This window comes from Ictidomys tridecemlineatus, chromosome 13 (assembly GCF_052094955.1).
Source record: "Ictidomys tridecemlineatus isolate mIctTri1 chromosome 13, mIctTri1.hap1, whole genome shotgun sequence".
NCBI classification, from domain to species: Eukaryota; Metazoa; Chordata; class Mammalia; order Rodentia; family Sciuridae; genus Ictidomys; species Ictidomys tridecemlineatus.
The window spans coordinates 68394563-68421280 of NC_135489.1; the positions used below are offsets into that span (position 1 = coordinate 68394563).

At 33.4% G+C, this 26718-nt stretch overlaps 1 pseudogene; it reads left to right on the top strand.

Moving 5' to 3' along the window:
- LOC144369671 (cadherin-19-like) overlaps positions 1-26718 on the top strand; it is a 37262-nt pseudogene that overhangs the window by 1256 nt on the left and 9288 nt on the right.

Sequence of the window (26718 nt, forward strand, 5' to 3'; positions counted from 1 at the left end):
TCACAACAAAGCTTTGGGGGTAATTTCATGCTATAACAAAGTTATAGCTTTTTGTTCTCTCAAAATAGCCAAGGATTCGACTTTAATTTGACCAAAAATCCTTTGTCTAAAGATAACAAATATCTTGTATCTGAGCCCTGAGCTTCCACATTCTTTAAGATTTGGCCAGTGTCATAAACCACAGGAGGGACTGAGAATCAGGATCACATTGCCAAATGAACGGCTATATTAAAACTGGGAGGGGCCGATCCCAGACCCTTGCCAACATAAGGGGAAGACAAATAGACAACAAGGAGATAGGGCTTAGTAGGAAGACCACAGAATGTCAGGCTGAGTTTCAGAAAACCCATTATGTAAGTAGACAACCTGCCAGTATTTTATGTCACAAAATGTGCCAGAGTTTGACTGTCACGGTCGGTTGTTTTTTTCCCTTTTTTTACAAAAATAAACAGAAGCCAAGAATTTGGGATCATCTCAAAAAAAATAAAAAAAAGCCAACTACTCCTAACTGGCATTTCCTCATTTAAAAAATTATATATAGAGATGTTGTAGTTGGACACAATATCTTTTTTTATTTATTTTTATGTGGTGCTGAGGATAGAACCTCACACCTTACATGTGCTAGGTGAGCGCTCGACTGCTGAGCCACAACCCCAGCCCCACAATTCCTCATTTCAAAAATAACAAGAAATCTTTGAGGACTTGCAGTGCTGTGCTGAGGCTGAAGTACGACGTTAATAAAAAAGGTTCCTGGTGTGGAGAGGTGGATGAGAAACAGACAGAACATGTGAGCAAGGTGATTTCATTAGCAACAAGGGTGATGAAGCAGGTCTGTCTCCTGTGGCTCCACCAGCCTCCCTATAACTACTTGCCACGTGTGGCTATTTAACTTAAACCAACATTTTTAAAAACTCAGTTCTCCAAAAGAGGCATGCTTCAAGGCCTCAACAGCTGCATGCAGCTAGTGGCTACAACAGGAGACAACCCCGAGGGAGCACATCTGTGTGCTTGAGCAACTGTGTGTAGGAGGATGTGAGAGTGATAAAACGGTTGAGAAAAGCTTATTGCAGAGGAACATTTCAGTTGAGACTCTAGCGTCAAGAAAACAGTGGAGCCATCCACACAAAAATGAATAGAAAGAGGCCCAGATGGCAGAAGTAGCAAGTGCAAAGGCCCTGGGGCAGAAACAGACTTGGTGTTCTGAGGACAGGGTGTGATATAAAATTAAGTTCAAAAAGGAGGGCTCCACTCAACTCTAAATGGGGTGAGTCGAGCCTCAGCCCCAGTCCGGATTCTTTGCATTGGAAGCTGCGAGCCCAGTGAGGAAGGCTAGCTTTCTTCCTGTGATCTGCCAAGGAAGGTCAAGGTGAGGGCAAAGTCCATCATGCTTGTTCCTAACAGAGGATTGTGTATGGGAGGAGGGAACCTCTAGCAGGAAGTGCTTTTGGCTTATTGAGAGCCCTTCTCCTTTTGCAAAGGCACATTAGTGACGCTGATGCCCTGGAGGATGCAGGAAGGTGCCTTGGTGAGCCCAGCCGGACACGCCATGCCCCTCCTGTGGGAGCTCTGGCTATGCCTGGGTTCTCCTGACTGTGCCCAGGTGAAGGCCACACCCTCCTTGGCCAAGGCCGCACTTTCTGCAGCGGGACTCCAAGTCCCAGAGGGCACTTCCAGTATCAGAAAATAAGTGTTGCTGACGCTCATTTCCTTTTCTCTTTCTAACTCACATACCCAAACTCACAAGTCCACAGTTTGAAACTTCTAGAACAGCATTTGTCTCCTGGGACTCCCAGGATGGGTTCTGGTGGCCACGTTTTAGGCTCAGAAACAAAGCAGGAAAAAAGGCTCTCAAAGCCAGAATGCAAAGTCGGCTTCCTGAGGCCACTTCTCGGAGTCTCCTGTGAGAGGAGCCCAGGAGACACGGAAACCAGCCCTCCACCTCTGGACCTGAGGCCTCCTGCTCTTCCTCTCAGTGGCTGCCCTGCCCTGGAGTGTGAGGTGTGACACAGAAAAACATCCCTATGGAGCCAGATGGGGGTCTTCAAGAAACCACAGCTGGGGACAACTGTCCACGTGGCCACGTCCAGCGCACAGGCCAGGTGGTGCGGCTGCCCCTGGTCTGCAAAGGATCCTGTTTTCCCCTCACAGACACACACAGAGACCTGCATGGAAACACACGCACGCAGATACAGACACACACGCCAGACACACACAGAGGTGGGCACACACACGTCAGGTTTCCCACCATGCAGTGTCCCCTCTGCATGATGAACACATAACACACGTTTGTTCCAAGAAGCTGCCGAGCAGAATGGTGAGCACCATGCTGCCGACCCAGGGCCAGATGGAGAGGCGCAAATGGGCAGCTCACGGGGATGGTGCCCAGGCCTGGGCCCCAGTGGCCTTAGCCTGGGTGGGACTTCTGTACCCAACTGCAGTGGCATTTTCTCCATGGGGACCCGAGGGTCGTGAGAGAGCTGGCTCCTCAGGATGTCTTCTGAATCAGCACTTGGTGGTCCTGTGACAGGCCTTTCCTGCTGCACTCTGGAAAAGGTGGTGCACATGGAAGGTGGCAGCACCTGGTCCTGGTGCCAAGGAATGCTGGCACATCCCATATCCTGAGCATGGAGCTCCAGGAGGCATGAGAGGCACGCTGGGCTGTGCTCAGGGGCCTGGTACCCCATCCTCCTGGTGTTGGGGATGGGCTTTGCAAGGCACAGTCTCCAGGAGCCCTCCTGTCAGTCATCCGTGCAGCCTTCCCAGGGCCTCAGGAGTCCAGTGCTATTCAGGGAATGAGCCAGGGAAGTGCCTGATGCAAGCCTGTGCTGGATTTCCAGCCAGCTCTTGCTCCCAGTGTTCAAGGCTTGAATTTTCTGGAACTAGTAGAACTCTTTTTCCTTGTTAAATAATTTAGTCAAAATATTCTTAAAAGCCACTATTGGTGGTGAGGCATTCTGAGAAACTAGAGAGCAAGACCCAGGCACTGTGCATTGACCATTTGGCTCTAAATGTAGCCCAGAGGGTGGCTTCTCCAGGGACCACAGTGGACATGCAGAACTCGTCCTGTCTTCAGCCCAGGCCTGCTCTCAACCTGGCCTCATCGTCAGCTGGCAGGCCCTTCCTGCCCTGGCCACCCAGAAGATGTGTTAGGACACCTGTGCTGCACCAGTCACCTCCCAAAGCACTCTGTTCCTTACAGGGCATACACGGTTGTTTTCTAAATTTGTATTTAGAAATGTGGTGCCAGGGGTGGTACCACATTGAAGGTGGCTTATTATCCCTCTTAGGATAAATAGCGAATGCCTTTCATTTGATAAATCCTTCTATAATCTGGTTCCAGCCATGTGCCCAAGCCATTCCATATCACAAGAGGCCCCTACCTTGCCTTACTGTTGGGCTACACTGGCCCCTGCAAATCCTCAGCTCACGACGTCCCCCCCCCCCAGCACAGCTACTGTCTCACACAGCCCTCCTGCTGCACATGGGCTTCCCACTGGAGCCCTGCTCGTCCTTCAGACCCAAAACGACAGAGATCGCCCTCCCCTGCAGCGGCTGGAGAGCCCCTGGTGTGTACTCCTGCAGCCCCAGAACCCTACAGCCCTTTCCATGAAAACATTTAAATTCAATTAATGTAAAATGCATGTAAATTTATTTCAATTCCTTCTCAGGAAAAAAATGTTATTTGTTGAAATTTACCACATTTGAAAATTAGATTTTAAGAATCTTATGCCGGGGGCTGGGGATGTGGCTCAAGCGGTAGCGCGCCATGCCTGGCATGCGTGTGGCCTGGGTTCGATCCTCAGCACCACATACCAACAAAGATGTTGTGTCCGCCGAGAACTAAAAAAATAAATATTAAAAATTCTCTCTCTCTCTCTCTCTCTCTCTCTCTCTCTCTCTCTCTCTCTCTCTCTCCCCTCTCTCACTCTCTCTTTTTTTAAAAAAAAAAAGAATCTTATGCCTTCAGACACATGAGCTGAAAATAAATTAGACTTGGATAAATTGTTTTTACTATTCTTTCTAAATGTTTTGCTTTCTTAAACAGTCTAATTTGTTTGACTTGAATTATACTATCTCAGATTATAAAAAGTTGAGGTGTCAAAAATAAAACACAAAAATAATAAAAATGACCTAGTTTCCAGATAGTTATGGACAGAAAAACAGAAATAATTGAGGAATACTTTGCACAGTTATGGTAACGAGTAGGAAAATACTGTCTCTTTTCAGAATTTCATTTGGAGGTTCTAGGTTGTAAAGTAATTGCTTCTCAAATATAAATCCACTGAGGATAGGTCAGTCAGGACTTGTGAATAAATAATAGTCTTCACACTGATAAAATCAGGTCTCCATTGAAAGGTGGAAACAGGAGAACCAAGGAAACTAATATTTTCATCCTGAATTTGACCAATAAATTCTCTAATTCACCTTATATCTATTTGATTGTTACTAAAATCACAGACTTAGAGTACAGGTAAAAATCTTTCTTTATGAATCAAACTGTGAAAGATGATGTATTAAGAACTGTGTAATGTTTTGAACGACCAACAATAAAAAAAATCTTTCTTTAATCTATGCTTCTTTACACAAATAAACACCTCAAAAAATTTATCTGAGATTAATTCAAGTGTACTCATGTTAAAACTGCAAGTTAAAATAGCTTTCCTATTGGAAAATTTATATTTTCATTCTAAAAGAAGTCTGTTAACCTTTATAACATAGAATTTCACACCAAGATATTACATACTAAAACAAATGAGTTATTTTGAAATATGCAGTTTGAATTCAGCAAATAGTAAAATAAAAAACTTTACCACATGTGTTTAATTTAGGATTCTGTAATAAATGCAAGCTTTAATTATGAAATGCTCTTGCCACAGGTTGCTGACTTCCTTATTAAGTACATGAAAGCAAATTACTCTCATATAAAAAAAAATTACTTCTCCTTTATACTTTTGTATTTGGATTCCTCCCATAATCACCAGAGATTAAAGCATTCTATGTGATATGTGACAATACCATTCAATAAAGCTTTCTTGTAATGTTAAAGTTAGTATTTGTAGGAGACTTGTTCAATCTTCTGTGAAACTCTTGGTTGATAATAAAATGCACATAATCAACAGTGACAGAGCTACACTTTCCTTACACAAGATCGTTCTCAGTGATGGCAGAATAAGTCTTATGTGCTGAGAAATTCTGTTATTGATGCTATCATGAATTCAATCTTCAAAAATATTTACATAACTTTATATAGGTTAGTATTTATTAATATTGCCACAAAATGTAATTTAAGTGCAGCTCCACATACATAACAATTATTAGTATGTGTGTATACTATTATTATAATTTTCTGTGTCAGAACTAATTAGTAAAGGCAATTTCCAAAGACTTCTAAAAACCATGCCTTTTAATTGAAGCACTCAGTGCAGGTTGATATCCTGTGTCACCTACTTAACAAAAAGTTTCTACAAATAGAGTGCCTGTTTGAATAGGTATAGCCAAATATCAAGCTAAACTTAAATTCACAAGGACTTTTTATGACATAGTTATAATGATTCAGAAGCTAGCTACAAAGACATAACCAATATTTTCAATTTCAATTGTAAAAAAAGTGTCTCTGAAGAGTAATACAGCCAACTGAAACTAGTAATCATTGTAAAAATAGAAACCAAAATTATTATACAATTATATTTTATGTTTATTATTGGAACAAGTAAGACAATTGATAAGTTAGTCTTATTTAAATGTGATTCTGAGGCTACAGTCATCTAATCATACTTTTCTAATGAAACAGGTTAGATACACATTGATTTAAGATAATCTTTGGGCTGGTAGGGTCTAGTCATTTAGCTCTCCCTATTTCCTAAAAGCTCAAGAATCTCTGACCAAACAATACTAACTCCACTGAGGGATGCAAACTGACGTTTAGACTCCTTGATAACCAAGTAAAGGTTTTTCTACTCTCTGTTTATTCCTCCTGATGAGATTCAAGGATCTGGCCAATTTCAATTTTTAAGTTTTCATCAACTATATAAATACAATCAGAGGATGATGTCCTAAAGTAGAAGGAGGTCTTCAAGACTCAAGCTTGAAGCATCTCTAATATTACTGACCAAGAAAGGAAGGATGTCATGCATTCTTATACAAATTAGTGTTGAAATTAATCATTTATTTGTCCCATCCACATCTAAGATTTAAGATTAAGAGAATCTTTGGTCTGGTAGAGTCCAATTAAAAGAACTAATACAAACACGAACTAGCTTAATTAATGTGCATGTAACTGATAATATGAGAAAGAAGGGATTAGGAGACCATGGATATTTTATATTGAAAGACATGTTGTTAGTCTCCTACTGATTGTTCTCATTCTCGTGTGGACTGAAGAATTGATTCTTAACTATATGCAAAATAGGAATGTATAAAATGTTATCAAGTGATTTTATATTTCTGAAATCTTTTGATGTTTATGTATTATTGATGACCTTTTTTATTTTTGTTGGTGCTTTATAATTATAGATAATAGTAAATTTAATTATTCCCTCTTCACACATGCATCTCTCATTCCCCCATATCTTCCCTTTTCTTCTCCTCTTCCATCACCAAGATATGCTTGTTTCTACTCTGTTGATCTCCCTTATAGCATTATTATCATTGTTATTATTATTTTTAAATTAGTGCCTTATAACTATATATTTAAGTGAGATTTATTGTGGTATATTCATAATTCATATAAGACAATTTGTTAAATTTAATTCCTCAGTACTTCCCTATACTTTCCCCTCCCCCCTTCCTCTCAATCTCCTTCCTCAACTTTTTGGTCTTTCTTCTAATTTCATGAGATCCCTCTGTTTTATTTCTTCTCTCTCTCTCTCTCTCTCTCTCTCTCTCTCTCTCTCTCTCTCTCTCTCTCAACAGTACACTAGGTTTTCCATTTTGTAGAGGGCAAGGGAATGACATATTGAGATGCTCAAGAGGTAAGTTTCAGTTAGAAGTAAAGAAAGCTTCAAAATAAAATGAGATATTAAAGAGCAGGGCTGGAAACAGAATCTAACTCCTTAACTCAATGTGTACTTAGAAGGGTAAATGAAACAATCAATCTAACTCAGTTTGGTTAAAGTAATGCTCCTTCTGAATCATGAATCATTTTATTTGAACAAATCATCAAAATTATTGTATAGGCATGTCTTAAAAATATATGAAATTAACAAGTGTCTACACGTTAAGTGGTTGGAATAATTAAGCATTGGAAGGGGTAGGTAAATTTTTCTTTTCATGTATTTTATTATTCTAGTTTTATTTCAACCCTGTGAAAGTGTTGCCTAATTAAAATTATGTAACAAGAAGGGATTCTTTGGTAAAATATGCTATTTGATACTAAAATAAATGTTGTAGATAACATTAAAAGAACTAATACATCAGTTACCCTTCCATTGATTGACATATTGCCTTTCTAGGGTAACTGATGTGAAACAGCAATCTGTTTACGGGGTAAAGTTGGGAGTTCATAACCCACTTGAATCAAACTGTGAAAGATGATGTATTAAGAACTGTGTAATGTTTTAAACGACCAACAATAAAATAAATAAATAAATAAATAAAATAAAAAGCTTTTAGAAACAAAAAATAAATAAATAAAAGAACTAATACAAATAGTGACAAATGCATAATACTGAGGTCCACCCCCAGTTTGAAGTATAGAAGCAATTCCTATTAGGGTGTCCCAGTTTATACAATAGGATTGTGTTGGGAATTTCTTTATTTCTTACTTTCTTTTTTTTTTTTTTTTTTTGCTAAGGGGAATTGAACCCAGGGGTGTTTCTCCACTGACCACACCCTAGCCCTTTTTGTTTTATTTTTCATTTTGAGACAAGGTTTCACTCAGTTGCTTAGAGCCTCTCTAATGTTCTGAGGCTGGCCTTGAATTTGTGATCCTCATATCTCAGCCTCCCTAGTGCCTGGGATTACAGGCACATGCCATGGTCCAGGGTTAGTGATGGGGAAATTAATAATACTAGTTCTAAAGAAAATCACAGAGCTTATTGGATTTTGTACGATTGTATGATCATTCTTTTTGAGAGTGCATATTGTGTTTCAACAAACGTAGATTTTGATGAAATTGGTAATGCTCAATTTCATTTGTATAGATATGATTTCAAAGCTCAATATTTTATGCAAATATTTTTGCACTTGAGCATTTAGAGTAAATGCACAAATAATTATTTCACATGGTTGTATTGATTAATACTGAAGTTAGAAAGAAGGCTTACTTTATTAATATCAACTAGATTTTGTTTTGCTTTTTATTCCTCAAAGAAAATAGGTACAGAGGAAAGAACTGAAACAGGCCTAATCATTATTCTTAGCCTCCACTGGATATTCTTTCAAGCTCATTTCAATAATCTTTATCAATATTTGTCAACATTCTGCAATTGTTTGAGGTACCGGCCACATTAAGATTTTTGATGAAAAGCATTTTCAAGTATTTTTAAAAAAAATTTCCAATAATAACACATCTTGGAAAGATTATGGATTATACATTATAGTAAACTGCTTAATATTTGACATGTTATGGATCTGCATCTGAAGTTCTATAATGCGTAGAAGAATTAGGGCTAGTTTATATAGGGTTATGTTCCTTGTCTGTAAAATAACATTACTTCAATAATTCAGAGAAAACAGGTAAACTAGGATCTTGTTTTATAGTATGATCTTCCTTGCTAATGAAAAGTGCTTTGCAGAATTGAACTCATATTTAATAATATTGAAGTCTTAATTTCCTGTCAATATGTGCTTTTCCTTCAGGAACATTCGTCATCCAGGTAACAGCAAGTGACGCTGATGATCCTACAAGTGGCAATAATGCAGGTCTCCTGTACAACTTATGACAAGGGCAAGCCTATTTTTCTGTTGAACCCACAACAGGTATTTCTGATTTTAAAAAAAAATGAATTTTGTTGATTTTGTTGGCTGGGGTTGTGGCTTAGGTGTAAAGTGCTTTTATTCACTTTTATTCACTTTTGCGGCTGTAGGTAGTAAACTTATGGAATCAGAGATATCAGAACATGGATGCTTTTGTGAGATTATTCTTCTGCATACCCCAAATAATAATTTAAATGACTATTTTTATTGTGCAATTTTGTTTCAAGAATAAGATACTTGCTTTGATCGCTCAAGTAATAAATGTAAGGTAGATTGTATGAAAATTCTTTTTTTAAGGAAATATCTTTTTGAGGAAACTCTGTTTTAGCTACACAAATACATTTACAAACATTTCCAGAAAGCATGAGCAACTCTCATAAGAAGAAATTATGATTAAACATAGAACAAAGAAGAAGCAAGTAAAATTGTGTATGTGTGTTTGTATCTATTCACACATATTCAACCAGAGCATGATGTCCTAATTATTGACTGTTGAAAAATGAAACAAAACTGTTGATTGCTTCATCTTCTTCTTCTCTCACTTTCTCTCTGACTTGCCCCATGCCCCAATGTCCAGTGAAATCATATTTATGTTGATGGCTCAACAGAAGTCACTTTCACTCATTTCCTTCCAGTAGAATAATCAGTAAACCACAGCAAGTTAGCAACATTTAAATCTATTTTTACATATCAGGTTTCCCAATCATTAGTTGTATATGGGAGAATGGTTTGTTAGTGTGCATGTACACACTAAATGCACAGGTCTAAATCATGTCGATGCTGCTCAACTTAGCAAATTCTTGTCCGGATTAGGGTTCTCAAATCTTCTGACTTGTCAAGCAAAACATTTATGTATCAAAAAATGTTTTGGTCAACAATGAAGAATGGCAGTGGTTCCATAATAGTATCATGGATCTGAAAAATTCCTTTTTGACACAATTTGAATGCTCATTGTAACATCCTCCATGCCTTTTCTTTTTATTTTTTATTGGTTAGGTTTTTGGTCTTTTCCCAGTCTTCAGACTTTCAGTCTCTACATAGTTTAAACTTTGATATATTTCCGGATCAAGTCATTGGACTTATTTTCCCAAAACCCTTAATCCTTGATGCTATTAACCCTGTGGCTTTAAAGACTGCTGCTGGGCCTGACAACATCCAAGTCTACATGTCCATTCTGAATTTTCTCTTGAACTCCACAGGTAGACATCAAGCTTCCTACTCAGCATCTTCATTTGTACATGTTATACACATTTAAAAGCTAACATTCTCTTTATTCAGCTTCTGATCTCATTTGCCTCCTATTCCTCTTATTCCTACAGATTTTCTTATCTCAATTATTAACAAATCCAGGCTCCATATTGCTCAAGCTTAAATCTCATTTATTCAGTTCAAACACCACTGGGTGTGAAGAATTAATGATCCAACTCAGATTGAACTGGGCCAAATCCAGTTCAATTTTAATTTCTACTCAGCTGAGTTGATGATCAGTTCTATACATTTGCTGATACCTTCTGATTTTTATTTTCTGTGAGCAAAGACACATACACACACACTCAACTTTTAAGAGGAGAAGATTCTGTTAAGGTTTAGAAGTCCTTTTCTCTTTCTCAAACCAAAAACTCAATCTTTTGCAGGTATTGTTCATTTCTCACTTTCAAAACAATCTGGATGCTTCTCACCTGCTCCTTCCAACCACATTGGATCATGCTGCTGTCTTAATCAGTCTCTGTTATTGCAATAAGCTCTCACCTAACCCTCGAGTTTCACCATCTTCCTCCTTCAGTTTATTTCAACACAGCTCTCATGATCTTGCATGTCATATCTTATCAGTTCTATGCCTTCCCATCTCACAGATGAAAAGTCAGCACCCTTAGTATCACCTAATGGGTCCTAGCATTCCTAAATGATCTGACACCATTCAATCCTGTTAAGGACCTCTGAGACCTCATCTATGTCACTCTATCCTTTGCTTTCTGGAAAACCAACTTCAGGCAATCAACATGGATTTTCATCTTCTCTGTCCTCATATATTTCTTCCCCTATTTAAATTCTTAACCAAGAGCCATATAAACAGTGAGTTCTTTCCACTTCATCAAAATTTAAAACTATCCACCACAACATAGCCGGAGTACTTGTTAGTATCCAGTTTATTGTATGCTTCATTCCTGCTAATATGAGCAGAGGGAAGCATCATTCTATATATTTTACCTTGTTGTATCCCAGTTACTAGAATATGGACTTGTTAAGAATTCATGCTGAAAAAAATATTTTTGAATGTGAAATAAACTGCAAAGACTGAGTACTGATGGTAGAAAATATTCTTTTGTTTTCTAATTTTAAAACCTGGTGGTTTAATATAAACTCAATAATATTTAATTCTGAAGCATCTGTTTTGAAGTGTATGTTAATGTCATTGTTTTCTCTTGATTAATTGTTGGGAACTTTAATTTGTACAATCAAATCAATTATTTTTAAAAATGTTTCCATAAGGAAAGAACTACAGTTAAATCATTACATTCACTCTAAAAAATAAAAGAACAAAGAAAACAAAAGTAAAGAGTAATATATTCACAACTTATAAGTAACTATTCTCCCACTTTAAATAAAAGTATAGTCTCAAAATGCAAGCTGTTAAGTAACTTGCTGTATACTTCTAAAGGAACCTAAAATTCCTTTAAATAATTCTATTATGTCTGCTTTATTTTAATATTTTATTTTCAAGAAGTCTCATTCATTGAAATATTAACACCTAGGATTATTTCTTACATTTCAGAATAAATCATATATAATAATTTAAGAATGGGCAGCTGGAGTTGTAGCTCAGTGATAAAGTGCTTACCTCACATTGCATTTAAATAAATGTAAGTCAGTCTAGAATGTCAGCTTTACATTAATAAGTCACTCAGTTAGTAGTTCTCTGATATTATTTAAGTCATCTCTTAATTACTTATAATACCTTATACAATGTAAATGTTACTTAAATAGTTGTTATCTGTGTTGTTTAGAAAATAATGAAAAACTTGTACATACTCAGTACAAATACACATTTTCCAAATGCATTTGATACATAGTTGGTTGACTACACTGACATGAACCCACATATGTGAAGGAATAACTGTCTCTCTATATATGTATATATAATATATATGATAATAAAGGTAGGTTTGTTTTTTACCACAGATATGCATACATATATTTGCTCTTGGATATTTACTCAGGGGGCTTAAAATAAAAGAATCACAAGAAGTAATGGAGACTGTTGCACCTACATCTTGCTTAAAATACTCTTCTTCAATCAAAAGAAATGAAACTGACTGGAGAACTGGTTGAATCCACAGTTATTACAGGGAGAACATTGTGGTTCTAAAAATGTAAGGAAGAAGCCATAAAAGAATGGAAGAATAGGAGTGTGTTGAAACGGCCAAGGAACCATGCTGTAATTAATACCTAATGTCCAAAACTGAGTATTTGAACAAAAAATGAATTAAAATATTTGGTTTGTATGATGAGTTTTGGTTTGAATCATTGGAAACAATTCTTATGAATAGATACTAATGAAGATAAATAAAGAAGCACATTTTTAATCACTTGTAAAATAATTTTAATTAATAAATGTATAATCAAAGAAATAGATATCAACATTAGCAAAATAAAGTGGTAATATTGTGGTCATTATTTGTACATGGATACTGAAATCAGTAGGTTAATATATAAAAAGAAGCCAAATGTTTTCAGAATATCTTCCTGAGATCTTTAATAATTACAAAAACATAGTAGTTTTACAGTGAAGAAACCTGGCAGATACTTTGATCAAGAGTCACAGCTAATATTACAATTACTAAGACAAGATTGATACCTCTGTAACTTTCAGGCTCATTTTATCTGATCATGAGAAAGCCTCAGACAGACACCGACATTTGAGAGGCACTGTATAAAATCACTAACTAATATTTTCCCATACACTAAAGGGCATACCAAACAAGGACATTGATACACCATGGAGGGGACTAAAGTGACATGGAAAAAAAATGCACTACATAATCCCAGACAGGACTATGAATAAGGGAAAAGAACATTAGTGGAGTGACTGGTGAAATCCAATACTACAGTTTGTATTTTATTTAATAAAAGTAGAGCATTTAATTTATCTTGAAATAATAATAACATTATGGTCATACACAACAATTTAGAAGCAGAATCTGGTTGAGAGGCATAAGGGAAAATTTGTACTTTTGAGAACAGTCCTATGAGACTTAAGTTATTTAAAAATATGCATTTAATTGAATTAGTGAGAACATTGCCAGTGTAACTGAGAGGAGGATAGTACAAACCAAAATAAAATAATTTATTATTGATTAGTTTTCTGATGTTTTCTCCTAATTTAAAAAATGTTGTAAAAGGAAAATGAATGCACATATAAAATTTGATTAGCTGCAATTTATCTCAAGGCCAAGGAGATTTCATCTGGTGAAGATGATGTGAGAAAGAAAAAAATCTATATAATCAGAATTGGTGGCTCTAGAAAAAAATAAGGAAAATAATTCATATTATATATTATTGCTTAAATCACATACTATTATCCAATCTTCCTAGGGGATCAAATATGATTTTATTCCATTTTAATTTGTCAATGGGATCTACATCTATTCATTATCTACTAATTTAAACGAATTTATAACTCCTTATCAAACTTTTAGTGGGTTTTAGTTGCAGTGGTGTTTCCAGAAACAAAATGGGATATTTAATTCAAAATGTCAACTGTTAAAATCCTCTTTAATTTTGCTGACAAATATATTCAGTGGGAAATATGATCACTTGTAGCTATTCAAATAAAATGCTTATGAATGTTTAAATATATTTAAAACTGAACTCCTCTATGTCTTCATTCTAATTTCTATTTTAATTCTTTCTTTAACACCATGATAAAAATTAGTATAATATTTTTAGAAATCTGTCAATTCAAGATTAAATTATTCTCATCTTTGCCACAATTTTGGCAAATCTCACTGAAGTCTCATGGAAATATTCAGGAATATATGCACAGTGAGAAGCCGTCATTGAAACCACATGGTATTTTACTTTACTTTTCATTATTCATCATTTGCAAGCTGATGAGACATGCCGAGAACTTCCAGGCTTCTTTAATTGTAGATTTGAGATAATTTTGCAGACTTTCGCATGACGTATTTTGCACCTTGACTTCCTTTCATGTGTGCTCAATTGTACATTAATCAATATGTGCATCCCCAAAGTAAAGGACAGTGGATCTAGGATATTTCTGGAACTTGAAATATTATATAATTCTGGAACAAAATGAAAGGTCAATCTGCTACTTAAAAGAAGTCATTTTTATCAAGTCCTATTGAATTTTTTTATTTAAATGGACAAAAGTAACTTTTGTATGATAGTAATTAAGTAATTATAATATCATACACAGATTCTCACACAGTAGATCTAGTGTAGGAAAGAAAGAAAAAAAGAAAAGGTTCACAGTCACTCATTTCTGCTACTTACTTTTACTTCTCTGTATCTCACAAATTTTTTTTGCAGGGGAGGGCAAGGTATTTCTTTTTAACCATGTCATTTACATATTAAAATCCTCTCTTGGGTTTGATAATGAGTTATGCTTGTTTAGATTTAGCATACACCAATTTAAATGTAAAGCTGTATTAGTTTCTTTTTCCTATGACTGTGGAGTTCACTAAATATGTGGATGTGCCATTTTTAAAATCGGCATCTCATAAGCTATGCAGAATATGCTTTTAATAATTTACCTGGTGGCATAAAACCATGTTATATATCAATGTGATACAGCAAATATGATGATACAAGGGGGGTCTTTTCTTTTGGTACAGATATTCTATTACTGGAAGTAAAGAGTTCACTATCAGTGACAATGGCACAATCATTGTCACTAGCACACTTGACCGGGAGATCAACGCATGGTACAACCTAAGTGTCACAGCCACAGAAAGATGTAAGTACTAATTTGGAAACCATATATTTCATCACGGTGGTCTTAATGACATTGCATTATCCCTACACCTGAGGACAGAGCTATTTTTAAATGTTGTTGAAATTTGTAGTTAAATGATATTTGATATGTAAGGTTACATACATATATATTATTTGATCATAAATTATTATGTATTCATTTCTATTAAAGCTTTCTTAAAATGTTATGACTAAGTATTTTCTAAACTGTTTTTACTTATTATATAACAATAAATAATGTTTAATGCAAAGATAATTTGGAGGAAAACACAACATATAAAACTTGAAATTTTATGCCCTGACAATCATATGCATTGAAATATTTTCATTTCAATAAATAAAAACTAAAAACATATTTCTACAAGTTTTTGAACATATATTCTGTGTGAGTTTATTTTTATATTATCATTTTAATTAAAAAAGGAAAATCTTATGTAATTTCTAAAAACATTCATCTGAAAAGACAGTTTCAGGTAGCAAACTCAATTCATGATATTGGTTCCCCAGATTGTCAATTTAGAGAAGTATGTAATTAGTTTTATATACTGCTTTATGAAAATAATAGTAAAACTATAAGATCTGAACTAAAGTTTTAGGTTTATAATGATTTATATTTGTTTAGTTCAAACATAACTAGCTTAGTCTATCAGTTCACAAGTAACTCTTCCAGAAAGCAAATAAGAAATGCCTCCATTTTTACCTGTGTTTAGGATAAAATGTAAGTGTTAATTCTTTTAGAATTTAGACATTTAACATAAATCATAGTTCAATATTATTATAGTACAGAATATGGAGGATACAAATCATATTCATCACCTGTCTGCATATCCCAAAAAGAGTGGTCCCTTTTTTAACTAAACTTACATTTGCAGTTGAACTGATGGTCAGATCTTACTAATCATTAATGACCAGTTGTCTGCTTGTTTGTTTCAGCGAAAAGCAGATGATTTCATTGTTAAGGTATAAAAGTGGGTAAAATAATACCAATTTACCATTTGAATAGTGTCCATAACATTATGAGTGAATCGGTTATTCAATCATCTGACATAAAGCATAAAGGAATAAATACAACACAATAGGAAAGACTGTCAAAATCATTGCCATTATTTGGTACATGAATTTAGTGTAATACTGTAGTACAGCACAGGAGTGAAGCTGTGAATTTGAGATGTTCTAGAAGGCATCCTCCTTTCTTATAATCGATTTTACATAGAATTTTAACAATCTTATTCCCTTTTTTTGTATTCCTTTGAGGCTTTAAACCTTAGTCTACCTTATTCCTCATGTTATTGAACAGCTGCAGGTGATATGGCAGAGTGGAAAGTGCTCTCACATGATTTTTTTTTTTTTTTGCAATATGTTGAATAACTCTGCAGAAATGTTGCAGCAGGACTTGGGTCAGGATTTGAATTTTCTGTCTAACTAAACAATAAAGGACGAGGAGCAAATGTTACAATGGAACAAATGCCTGCTGCTGCAGAAGAAATGCCAAGGCTTTTCCTGTCAGGAAGCACAAAGTTGTTTATTCCGAGAGCAAGAAGCTTTTATTCAATGCGTATTTATTTCTGAGAACAAATTATTCATAATGTCACTCTCTACAAAGCTATTGTAAAAAAAAAAAAAAAAGAATCCAAATCAGGTCGAAGGAAGACTAGATTCCTCAAAAAATATGTTTATCTATAAAATTGCTCTCAGCTATTAGATGATCAAAATTTATTGAATGTATAGAAATGTTTTGTATTCAAGCTTATTTTGTATGTTAATATAATGCTTATAAGAATATATAATTTCTTTTCTTAACTTAGATGTACCATAATGTGAATTACTAGAAGGTAAACTCTTTAAAATTTATAGTTTGTACTTTTAGATATAAAATGCTCTAATCTTGTATGAATAAAAAGAATCAAAAAATAAATGAATGCAACAAAAATTTCCAGATAATTTAATTATATACTATCAAATTAGCTATATAATTACTTTTTTATCAGACAAATGCCTTTCTATGATAGAAGATCCCTATTGGAAAATTATCTAAGCATTTTTTGGTTCAGCATTGTAAAACAAAACAAAAACAATAATACGTATCTTTGAGTTATAAGATACCTGCTATCCACAAAAGTCGTTACTTCAACACTTGTATGTTTACATATGTACTATGAATAAAGTGCATAATCTGATCAACACTATAATTATGTCATCATATATTCTCTTCAAGGATGATATTAAAATATTTAAAGACCAGCCCAGTACAATGCAGGTACTCAGACAAGACTTCAGCTCCTAAGCTTCATTGGTTCCACAACTGATCCACAGCCCCTACAGCATTAAGAAATAGCTCCATATGCTCTGCATAATTCACATGTTTACATATGTGTGTGGTAATGTACATTATTCAGTTAATAGAACATAAAATTTATAGTTTAAAAGATGGCATATTCCAATGGCTCACACTAGAAACTATAGATATTACAATGCTGTGTATGTTGAAGAAAATAACCAAACAGCAATGATAGCAGAAACTGGGAATCATTTGAGGCACATCAGGGAAAATGTCTTCATCTTGTCACTTCTGAATCACATTTTCACATATTAATTTATAAAAATTATAGTTTGTGGCTAAAAAGATTGAGTTCTGTGAAACTGCATATTATAAACATTTTATTAAGTATTTTACAGATTAACATCTCAGCGATTTGTTAAACTATTTTATGTAACATCATTTTAAAATTCACAGTAAAATTTGAGGTCAATATTATTTGAATTTCACACACACACACACAAACACACACACACACATACACACACACACAAAACTGCAGCCTCTGTAATTTGCTTTCCCACCCTCAGTGATAAATGGATAGAACAATCACAATTATATCAGATTCCAAAGCCTGTTGTCTTAATCCTATGCTACATTTTCCCATATTAATAGAGCAAATGAAAGAAAGTATGTGTTTCACTCAGTGTTTTTAAATTAACTATAAACACTATACTCCTCACCAGTCACATTTTTCCATTTTTAAACTTGCAAGACAATTATATTTAAATGCTTTTATTTGTATGAATGACTCAAATGTAGGGTCTCAATTAGCCCCCATTGTGTGGCTTCCTTAGAACCAAACTTGAACAATCTATGAGAACATTTAGCCAAATTCCTGTCACTACTCTCTGAGGTGTCTCATTTCTCTCCAATATGTTCTTTCTCCTATGTTCTCAAGTGAGTGAAACATGTATCTAGTAATACTAAAATGATTCAAGGGATTTAAAAAAAACAATTAAATACCAAATATGTTTTAAAGACTTTGGGCTTGTCTTTCCAAAATATGCTAGAAAATCTCTTACAAAACAATTGTCTTGGCTGGGGATGTGGCTCAGTGATTAAGCTCCCTTGGATTCAATCGTGATACCAGGAGGAAAAAAAGAAAAGAAAAAAAATTTTCTTGAAACAATAAAACCAAAATACATTTATTTTTCAGTTATACATATATATTTGAAAATAAGGAATATAAATGCAGATAACATAAGAACAAAGGAAAAGAATTGGAAATGTTTGAATTCTCCTGAGAAAAACAGTAAGGCTTCAAGTTGAATTTAAGGGAAAAAATTAAAACATGAGATTTAATAAAAGTAGACATATAATTTATATACAAAATCATCAATGTTGAAATTGATCATCTGAAATAAAGTATCAATATTTTTAAAATATTATATTTATTTTTAAAATAAAATATAATTTTAAAATTATTGTACATTGTGGAACATTCTATTTAAACAAAACAATTTTTGTTTTTAAAAGGTGCACCTAAATTTTAATGATTAAGAGAATTGATTGGTATATATTTTGGGGATTGAACCTAGAGGCGCTTAACCACTGAACTTCATCCCCAGCACTTTTTATATTTTATTTAGAGATAAGGTCTTGCTCAGTTGCTTAGAGCATCGATAAGTTGCTCAGGCTGGCTTTGAACTTGCAATCCTCCTGCCTCAGCCTCCCAGGATTACATCATACACTACTGTGCCCAGATTGCCTTGTATATTCTTATACAAATATTTCTACATTAACTGAAATCTCAGGCAATGCTAAATGGTAAATGGTTTCTCAATCTTCTTTCAGTGAAATCAGGGAAATTAACAATACCTACATTCATCAGAATTAGGTGTGTTTATATAAATACTAACAGCAATTACAGGAATGAAGCAAGCTGACCTTATACCTACTATTTTCCCACTATGACCAACATCCAGTGAAAGACACTTAGTAAATATTGCTTGAGGAGAAGGTGTGAAACAGAAATTTTCCTTAGCTATATTGTTGAAAAATACATGAATCATTTGCAGATCCTGTCCTCATACAGAGATCTGGCTCTTTGGTTTTTCAAGTGAAAAAAAAAAGAAATATACTGTGTAGTCTTGAAGGCAATTTTTCATGATTATAAGACATTATTATACTTATTTTTTCATTGTATATTATTCAACTCATAGACAATGTTCAACAGATTTCTTCAGTTCCTGTGTATGTACAAGTTCTAAATGTCAATGATCACGCTCCTGAGTTCTCTGAATACTATAAGACTTATGTGTGTGAAAATGCAGACTCTGGTCAGGTAAGAAAGCTTCCTAAATTACCGAAGTCTGAGTAACACATCACTGTTTTATATACTATACATGATGACTATATCACATATAATACTAATATTCATATGATATTATATATATATATATTATACTATAGTGATTCTATATTTCACATATTAGACATGATTAATATTTTATATGCTGTACATAGATTTTTTTATATACTTATCCCACTTTGAAATGCTCTCATAGACACTTTAATTATCTTAATTACATGTTTCTGTTTTGTGCTAAACATAATAGTATATGTTTCTTTTTATTTAAACAATTTCTAAAAACAAAGATTATTTTATTTTAAAAATTTCTAAAGACACTCTGTAGGGCACTCTGTATGATACATACCATAGCTTGTTTTTCAAATGGCCCCTAATTCCCCAAAATTTTATAGTCTTATTTTCAGAAATACAGAAATCAATATATTCTAAATGACATTAAATTTCTCAATGAAGGGAATTGGAGGCCCTTTGTATTTTACAAAAGCAGGAATTACATTTTTTACCAGTCAGGAGTAGTAACCAACCTTATGTTTTACTTTTAATTTTCTAATACAGTAGCAGATAGGAATATCTTAAGACATAGGTACATCATAATTGTTATTCATTTTTCAACCATAAGATACTGGAAATTGTCAATGATTTTTAAACTGTTAAGTGAACTATGTTCAATTATGTTTATGCTTGAACCATTTTATCCTGAAAATCTGAAATCTTGTAATTTTAAGCATATATTTTTTAAAAATACATGATTATAAATATGCAAATAACCTTTTAAATTTATTCATTTTTATGGGTTAAAAACCATAGTTTTTGAGAAAGTGTAAGATATAAAATTTCTGAATTTCTCCCTTGTGCTATACTGCCCAGAAATATAAAATTTAACAAATTTAGACATTAGGGACATATGTGTAGACTGGTAGAGATCATTAAAATAAAATAAGAAAAGAATGCAAATGTACTGGAACTCACAATTCCCAAGGAAACTAGGCTTACATAATTTTTAAAAAATTTATATTATAAGTGGATTATTTCACTTGTAATTTATATGCTGTACATAAATTTTGATGTTTTCAAACATTTTAAACACATCTGATTTCTTGAACAGAAAGACAAATATATTAATGAGCTTCGAAAAATCACTTTAACTAGTTTACATCTAATTAATGATTCTTTAAATATAGTAAGTCTGTTTCCTCAAAATTTAAATAATTTGAAAATAATCAACATATCTTGCAATTTTCTAATCAATACATATTAAATTTATGCACTGAACATAAATCATATTTTACAATGATTATAAGTATAATTAAATTTTAAAGTTACATATTTCAACTTTCTAATTACAAATTTTAATTGAAAAAAATTATTTTAATTGGTACCTAAAACATTAAAAATGTGCTTATTTTTTTATTATTCTCTAATATATTTTATTTATTTTTAATATGTGTTTTTAATATATTTTCCCAATAACATTAAGAATAAAAGAGTATCTATTAACTATTTTGAAATACTAGAGCATGTTTCAAAGGCAACTTTTTGTAGTTTACATGCTGGTAGTTTGGTGGTCTGTGTCTTTTATTATTATTATTATTAATTTATTTATTTATTTTAGTTAGGTATATATGACAGTAGAATGCATTTTGATTCATTGTACAAAAATGTGCTTATTAATTAATATCATATTATGCTTCAATTAGGTTAAACACATATGTCTTCAAACATTTATTATTTCTTCATGGTGAAAATGACAAGATTTTTTTCTAGTTTTTTGAAATATGCAGTATGTTAGGATTTTAAAATATATAACTTATATGGCAATAATTTCATAATAGCTGTGAATGTATTTAAATTGTCACCTTTATAAGAAAAACTCTAAAAATCTTAAAAAGTGGTTTAATATACTTCATTTTTCTATATAACTATGATGCCCCAGGTGGTAAGTCATTTACTAAGTAAGACTGCATTTTCAGTGCTTTCAGCTGAGCCAAGATCACTGAGCAGAAGACTTGGGAAGACAGCACAACTTACACATTGGAGGCTTGGGGTCTAGGCCAGAGTATTAGATTTGGCTGATAAATATTTGTTGTCTAAAGATAGGTGATTCTAAGGACCACACTGTATTTTTTATTATAACTCCTCTATTGTTGTTTACAATAAAATTATTAATAGCTATGTTAATAGTAACCCTTTTCTACTTTTGCACCATGTGTAAATGAGAAATATACATTTGATAGATTGGGTTTTCCTTTTTCATTGCATTGGAGTTCATGTGTAGCTCTACCACCTGAGTGGTTGACACATTCTTTTCCAAGATTCTGGTTCATAAGCTACAACTCAGAAGTCAGTGTATTTATATAAATAGAAGTAATCACATTTTTTGAGAATGAGGGTACCACTTAGTGACAGTGACACCATGCTCATCGGTGGCTTTGGGCCATAGACTGAAGTGAATATCCCACTTATGTTTAGCAAAACAGAATGGCTCAAAACAAGATATTTTGTAATGAAATCCTTCTTGTTTAAAGACTTATAGGATGATCACTAAATTGTATCTTATCCATATAATTATACTGTTTAACTCAGTATAATTATATGGATAAGATACAATTTTTAATTTGAGAAAAGTTAAATGGTATAACTTCACCTGAAGTCTCATAATCTGCATCTTTGCTTTCATGGTAAACTTTACCAGTATCCTGAGCCTACAGTGTTAGTTTCTACTTTGGTATTCATATTCTGATTGACTTAAACTTTGTGAAATATCTTCCCCTCTCAGTTTTCTTTTCCCTGTGCTTATGATAAAATAAAAAAAATCTGAAGTTTTAACTTCTTACAATGAAAAATCAAACTAAAATGATAGTGTGTCAGTCTTTTTTTAAATCTCTTTGAGAGTTAAATTAATACTAGGAGCAACACAATTAAAAGAAGAATATTATGGTGAAAATTTATTTAATTTTTACCATTCTGGTAGGCCTTTCATAGTACAAGTTTTGAAATGTTATAACTCTTTAGAAGCACATTTGAAAAAAATTATGAGCAATGATGAAATAATTGTTTTAATGATGAAATATCTTGACAAAGTTCAAAACATATATCACTGTTTCCATAGTGTCTTAACTTTTAAAAAATTTGCAATGTACCCATATAGTAATTGAAAAAAGAATTAACATTTTTTTAATTAAAATAAGTTAATTATTCTTTCTTTATTCATTGGAACACTTGTAAGAATGAAAACAAAGAAAAAGGAAAAAAAACTTAGAATATCAACCTCTACATCTTGGTAGAACTTTTCAAAAGAAAATTCAAATACTAATGTTTGGTACAACATACTATAAAGGTATAGCCAAGATTAAACACTACTAAGAAAGGAGGGTTTTGAATTTAAGGACATAAGAGTTCTCCTGTACTCTGATGAAAGTTTAAATGTAAAGTTACACAGGAATATCCATAAAAGAGCATGCTTTTTTCTAGTTTACAGATGATTATACCATGCCTCAAAAAGGTTTGACTTTCCAACTCCACATAATTTACAATGGATTAAGTCAAGCCTGTCCTATGTACTTGTCTCCAAGAGGGGATTTAATTGTAACTATTTTTGCCATAGTAATCTTAATAGCTATCCTTAAATTATTTTCATAGTGGAAAACAAACATGAAAATAAGGGTTTTCTCTATTGATTTGTAGAAAGAATTATATTCATGATGTTGAGGTCAAGAGTCAGTTTAATTCTCACCTCTTGTCTGGAATAATCATAATTCAAACTCAAAATGTCACGTGGATCAGCCTTATTTTACAATCAATTTACTTTAAGGAGGAAGGACAGACATCATCAAATAATCATGAGGGGGACTTTCAGATGTCACTCTCAAATTATCTCAGTTTTATAAGTATCTGAAAGAATGTTACTCCACTCAAAACCAAAGGGAAACCTAAATATGTCTCCCTCCCGCTGCACTACAGGTGATGGACTGAAATCCATGTGCAGGTGATTTAAGTGCTACCACTGTACATGACAACAAGGACTGTATTTCGTGTTCATTGAAAAGCCTTATTTTCATAATCTAGGCATTAGTGCTATGATGTCGACAAGATTGTCCTTGTTCCTTTCATGTGTTTCTTTAGAGGTTAATAGTAGATTCAGACTAACTTGAGTTCAGATTTTTGTTTTGAAATGTTCTGACTAGGTTTTCCGCAAGTAAAATCAAAACCAAACACTAAATAACAAAATAGCCTTTGAAAGAGCCACTAAAATCTTACAAACATGCTATTAATCTCTTTCTCCCTCCTACATTTAGATAGTAATATATGAACAATTTATTGTTCATGAAATGTATTGACAGAAATCAACATATTATTTACTTTTGTAAGGTCTAGAAATTATATTCTATTACACAGTGATGAACTATCTAACATTGTTTCAGTTAGAGTGGGACAACATAGGTGATGCTAGACCCATGGCACCTAGGTGTGTGGTCTGCTGTTCCACCTCGTAGGTATGAGAGTACTCCATCATAATGCCCCAGGGGTTAATGCCCTGACAACCCATTTCTCACAAGTCCCTGTTATTAAGAGTTATATGGCTGTATATCCTATTATATCAGAATTTTTATTGTTAATAGCATGGGGATTGAGTATTTTAATAAATTGATTTTGTATCCTGCTACCATCAAAATATATAAAACTTGTGTAAAATGTAATTTGTATAAAAAGTTGATCTTTCTTAATTTAGGAATATTATCCAAAGTAAGAAGTGTTTTTGAATGCCATTCACATAATAAAGCACCTTAAATCCAATAAAAAGTAGAATATATTTCAAATTGGCTTCTAAATAGAGCAACCAGATTAATGAGTCTTGAAGTAACACAATTTGAGGCAATTAGATTCTACAACAATCAATAAATCATCCTAGAAAATCAATTTTCCCTGATTACCTTAATGTTAATATCAAGATTATCAAATTTTTAAAACTTGTATTCACAAATAATTAAGGGAAAATTCTTTGGATAGTGAAACTTGTTCTTTCAAGATTGTGATGAGACTGTGTCTCCAAGTTCTTAGCAGGAAGCCTGTTCCCTTCTGTGAAGACCAGAATGTGCTGCCAGGTGCGCTGGCATTGCATAGAAGCAGCACTGACTGCGTGGACTGCAGAGGGCAGCAGACCCAGGTTCATGTCTTTAGCCAGATGTGTGAGGGTATCCGCTATTTACAATGCAAATGAAAAGTTGTGAGTTCCTCTGTAGCATCATTGAGATTGGCTTCCACTGTTTGAGTGGAAGGATGTAAGGTTAATTGTGTGCTGAGGTTATATCTGATGCCACCCTTTAGTAAGAGTTGCATGAAGTGTTTAAGAGAGCCTATGGATTATTTTTGCAATTTCCTATGAATCTATACCTATTTCAAAATACACAGTTCAGAGAATAATTAGATTGAAATGAAACAAAATAAAATATTCAAGTAATGCTGTAAAAAACCAAAGGAGAGTGAATTAAAGCAATGACCATTAAGATTATTAGAGCATGTGATATAAAATCCTAAGAGATATCTTAGTCAAGAGAATTGCAAACATGAATGTTCAAAATTATAAGTTACAAATATCATCATAGGATTTAAACTTTCCCAAAATAAAGAAAGGATCTCCAGCCTATTTTTTTAAATATATGTTTTTTAGTTGTAGTTGAACACAATACCTTTATTTTGTTATTTATTTTTATGTGGTGCTGAGTATCAAACCCAGTGCATCATACGTGCTAGGAGAGAACTCTACTGTTGAGCCACAACTCCAGCTCTCCAAACCATTTTAAGTAGCTTTACTTATGGAAAAAGAAAAAAAAATTAGACATTTGCACATATTAATTTCAACACAAATAGTATTACAAATATGGTTGTAACAATATGTAAATTATTATTAAGAACAAGGTCTGAAGAATTAAAAGGTAATGTCTAAAAACATAATGTTTTTAGAAGGGTAGCAAAACTTAATATTTTGAATCTATTAAAATTTTTCATTATGTAATTATATTATTAATTTCACTGATGATCATTTTATTAATTGCCTCAGTCCGGCCACAGCAAAATAGCGGGGGGGGTGATGAGCAACTTGTGTACATTGATACAGCAGGAGTAGGAGCCATTTATTGTAGGATAAAATCGGTATTTATACATGCAACACAGCTTATCTAATTAACATAAACTAGATACAGCAGTCAACCAATAAGGAATCTCCATACTTAATGGCTCGCTGGCGTTATTTCACAAACCACTCCCTCTGGCATTTTGCCAGGCGCCATCCAGACTTGTTTACAGACTCTAACAATTAATAACACAAAAAGTTGCATTCTAGAAAGCTCTTTGATAAAATTGAACCAAAGTTCTGCATTGCCATGAAATAAGTCAACTTTATTATTTGACTTGAAATAAGTCATATTTATTATTCACACATAATAAATATGAGAATGAACTGTTGTAACTAGTGCTAAAATCAATGATCAAAATCATATACTAAAAAACATTACTATGCTTATATTGTTTGCTTTCAACTTTTCTCAATACTCCTAGCAAAAATATTAACACTCATCAAGATGCACATGAAAGATATATGGACATCATCCTTACTTCCTCTTATGTTCATTCTCCAGATGCAGTAAATCACCAAGTTCCACTGATTCCATTTCCTCCCTGTTTTTCATATGTCAATTTCTATTTTCTTCTCACATATCCTACACTACCCAGGACCTAAGATCTCTTCTGAAGTGGATCCTTCTTAGATAGTTATGAAAAGTGATGCTTCTGTAATATCAAACTTTGCTTTTTTTATCTCACACCATGTACATGGCAATGCGTGCTAAATTTTTAATCAATTATATTTTAGTTATATTTTAATTATATATTTTTAATTATAGTTTTTTAATCAAGGCTGTACACATGAAGACAATTTCCTGGACAATCATATTTCAGTGGTTGGTCAATGGTCAAAATAATACATAGTCCCTTTGGAAATGGAGAAAAAATATTGTTTTGGTGACATCATGTGAAGCACAGCATACCCAAGGGGAAATTGTGGGATTCACAAGCTCTGTCTCCATCTGAAGTTATGTTGAGTATTCTCAATTCATGTAAACACTTCATTAATTTCTGTATGTTTCTTATTATAAATAATTCTTGTGATTTTGATTGTTAG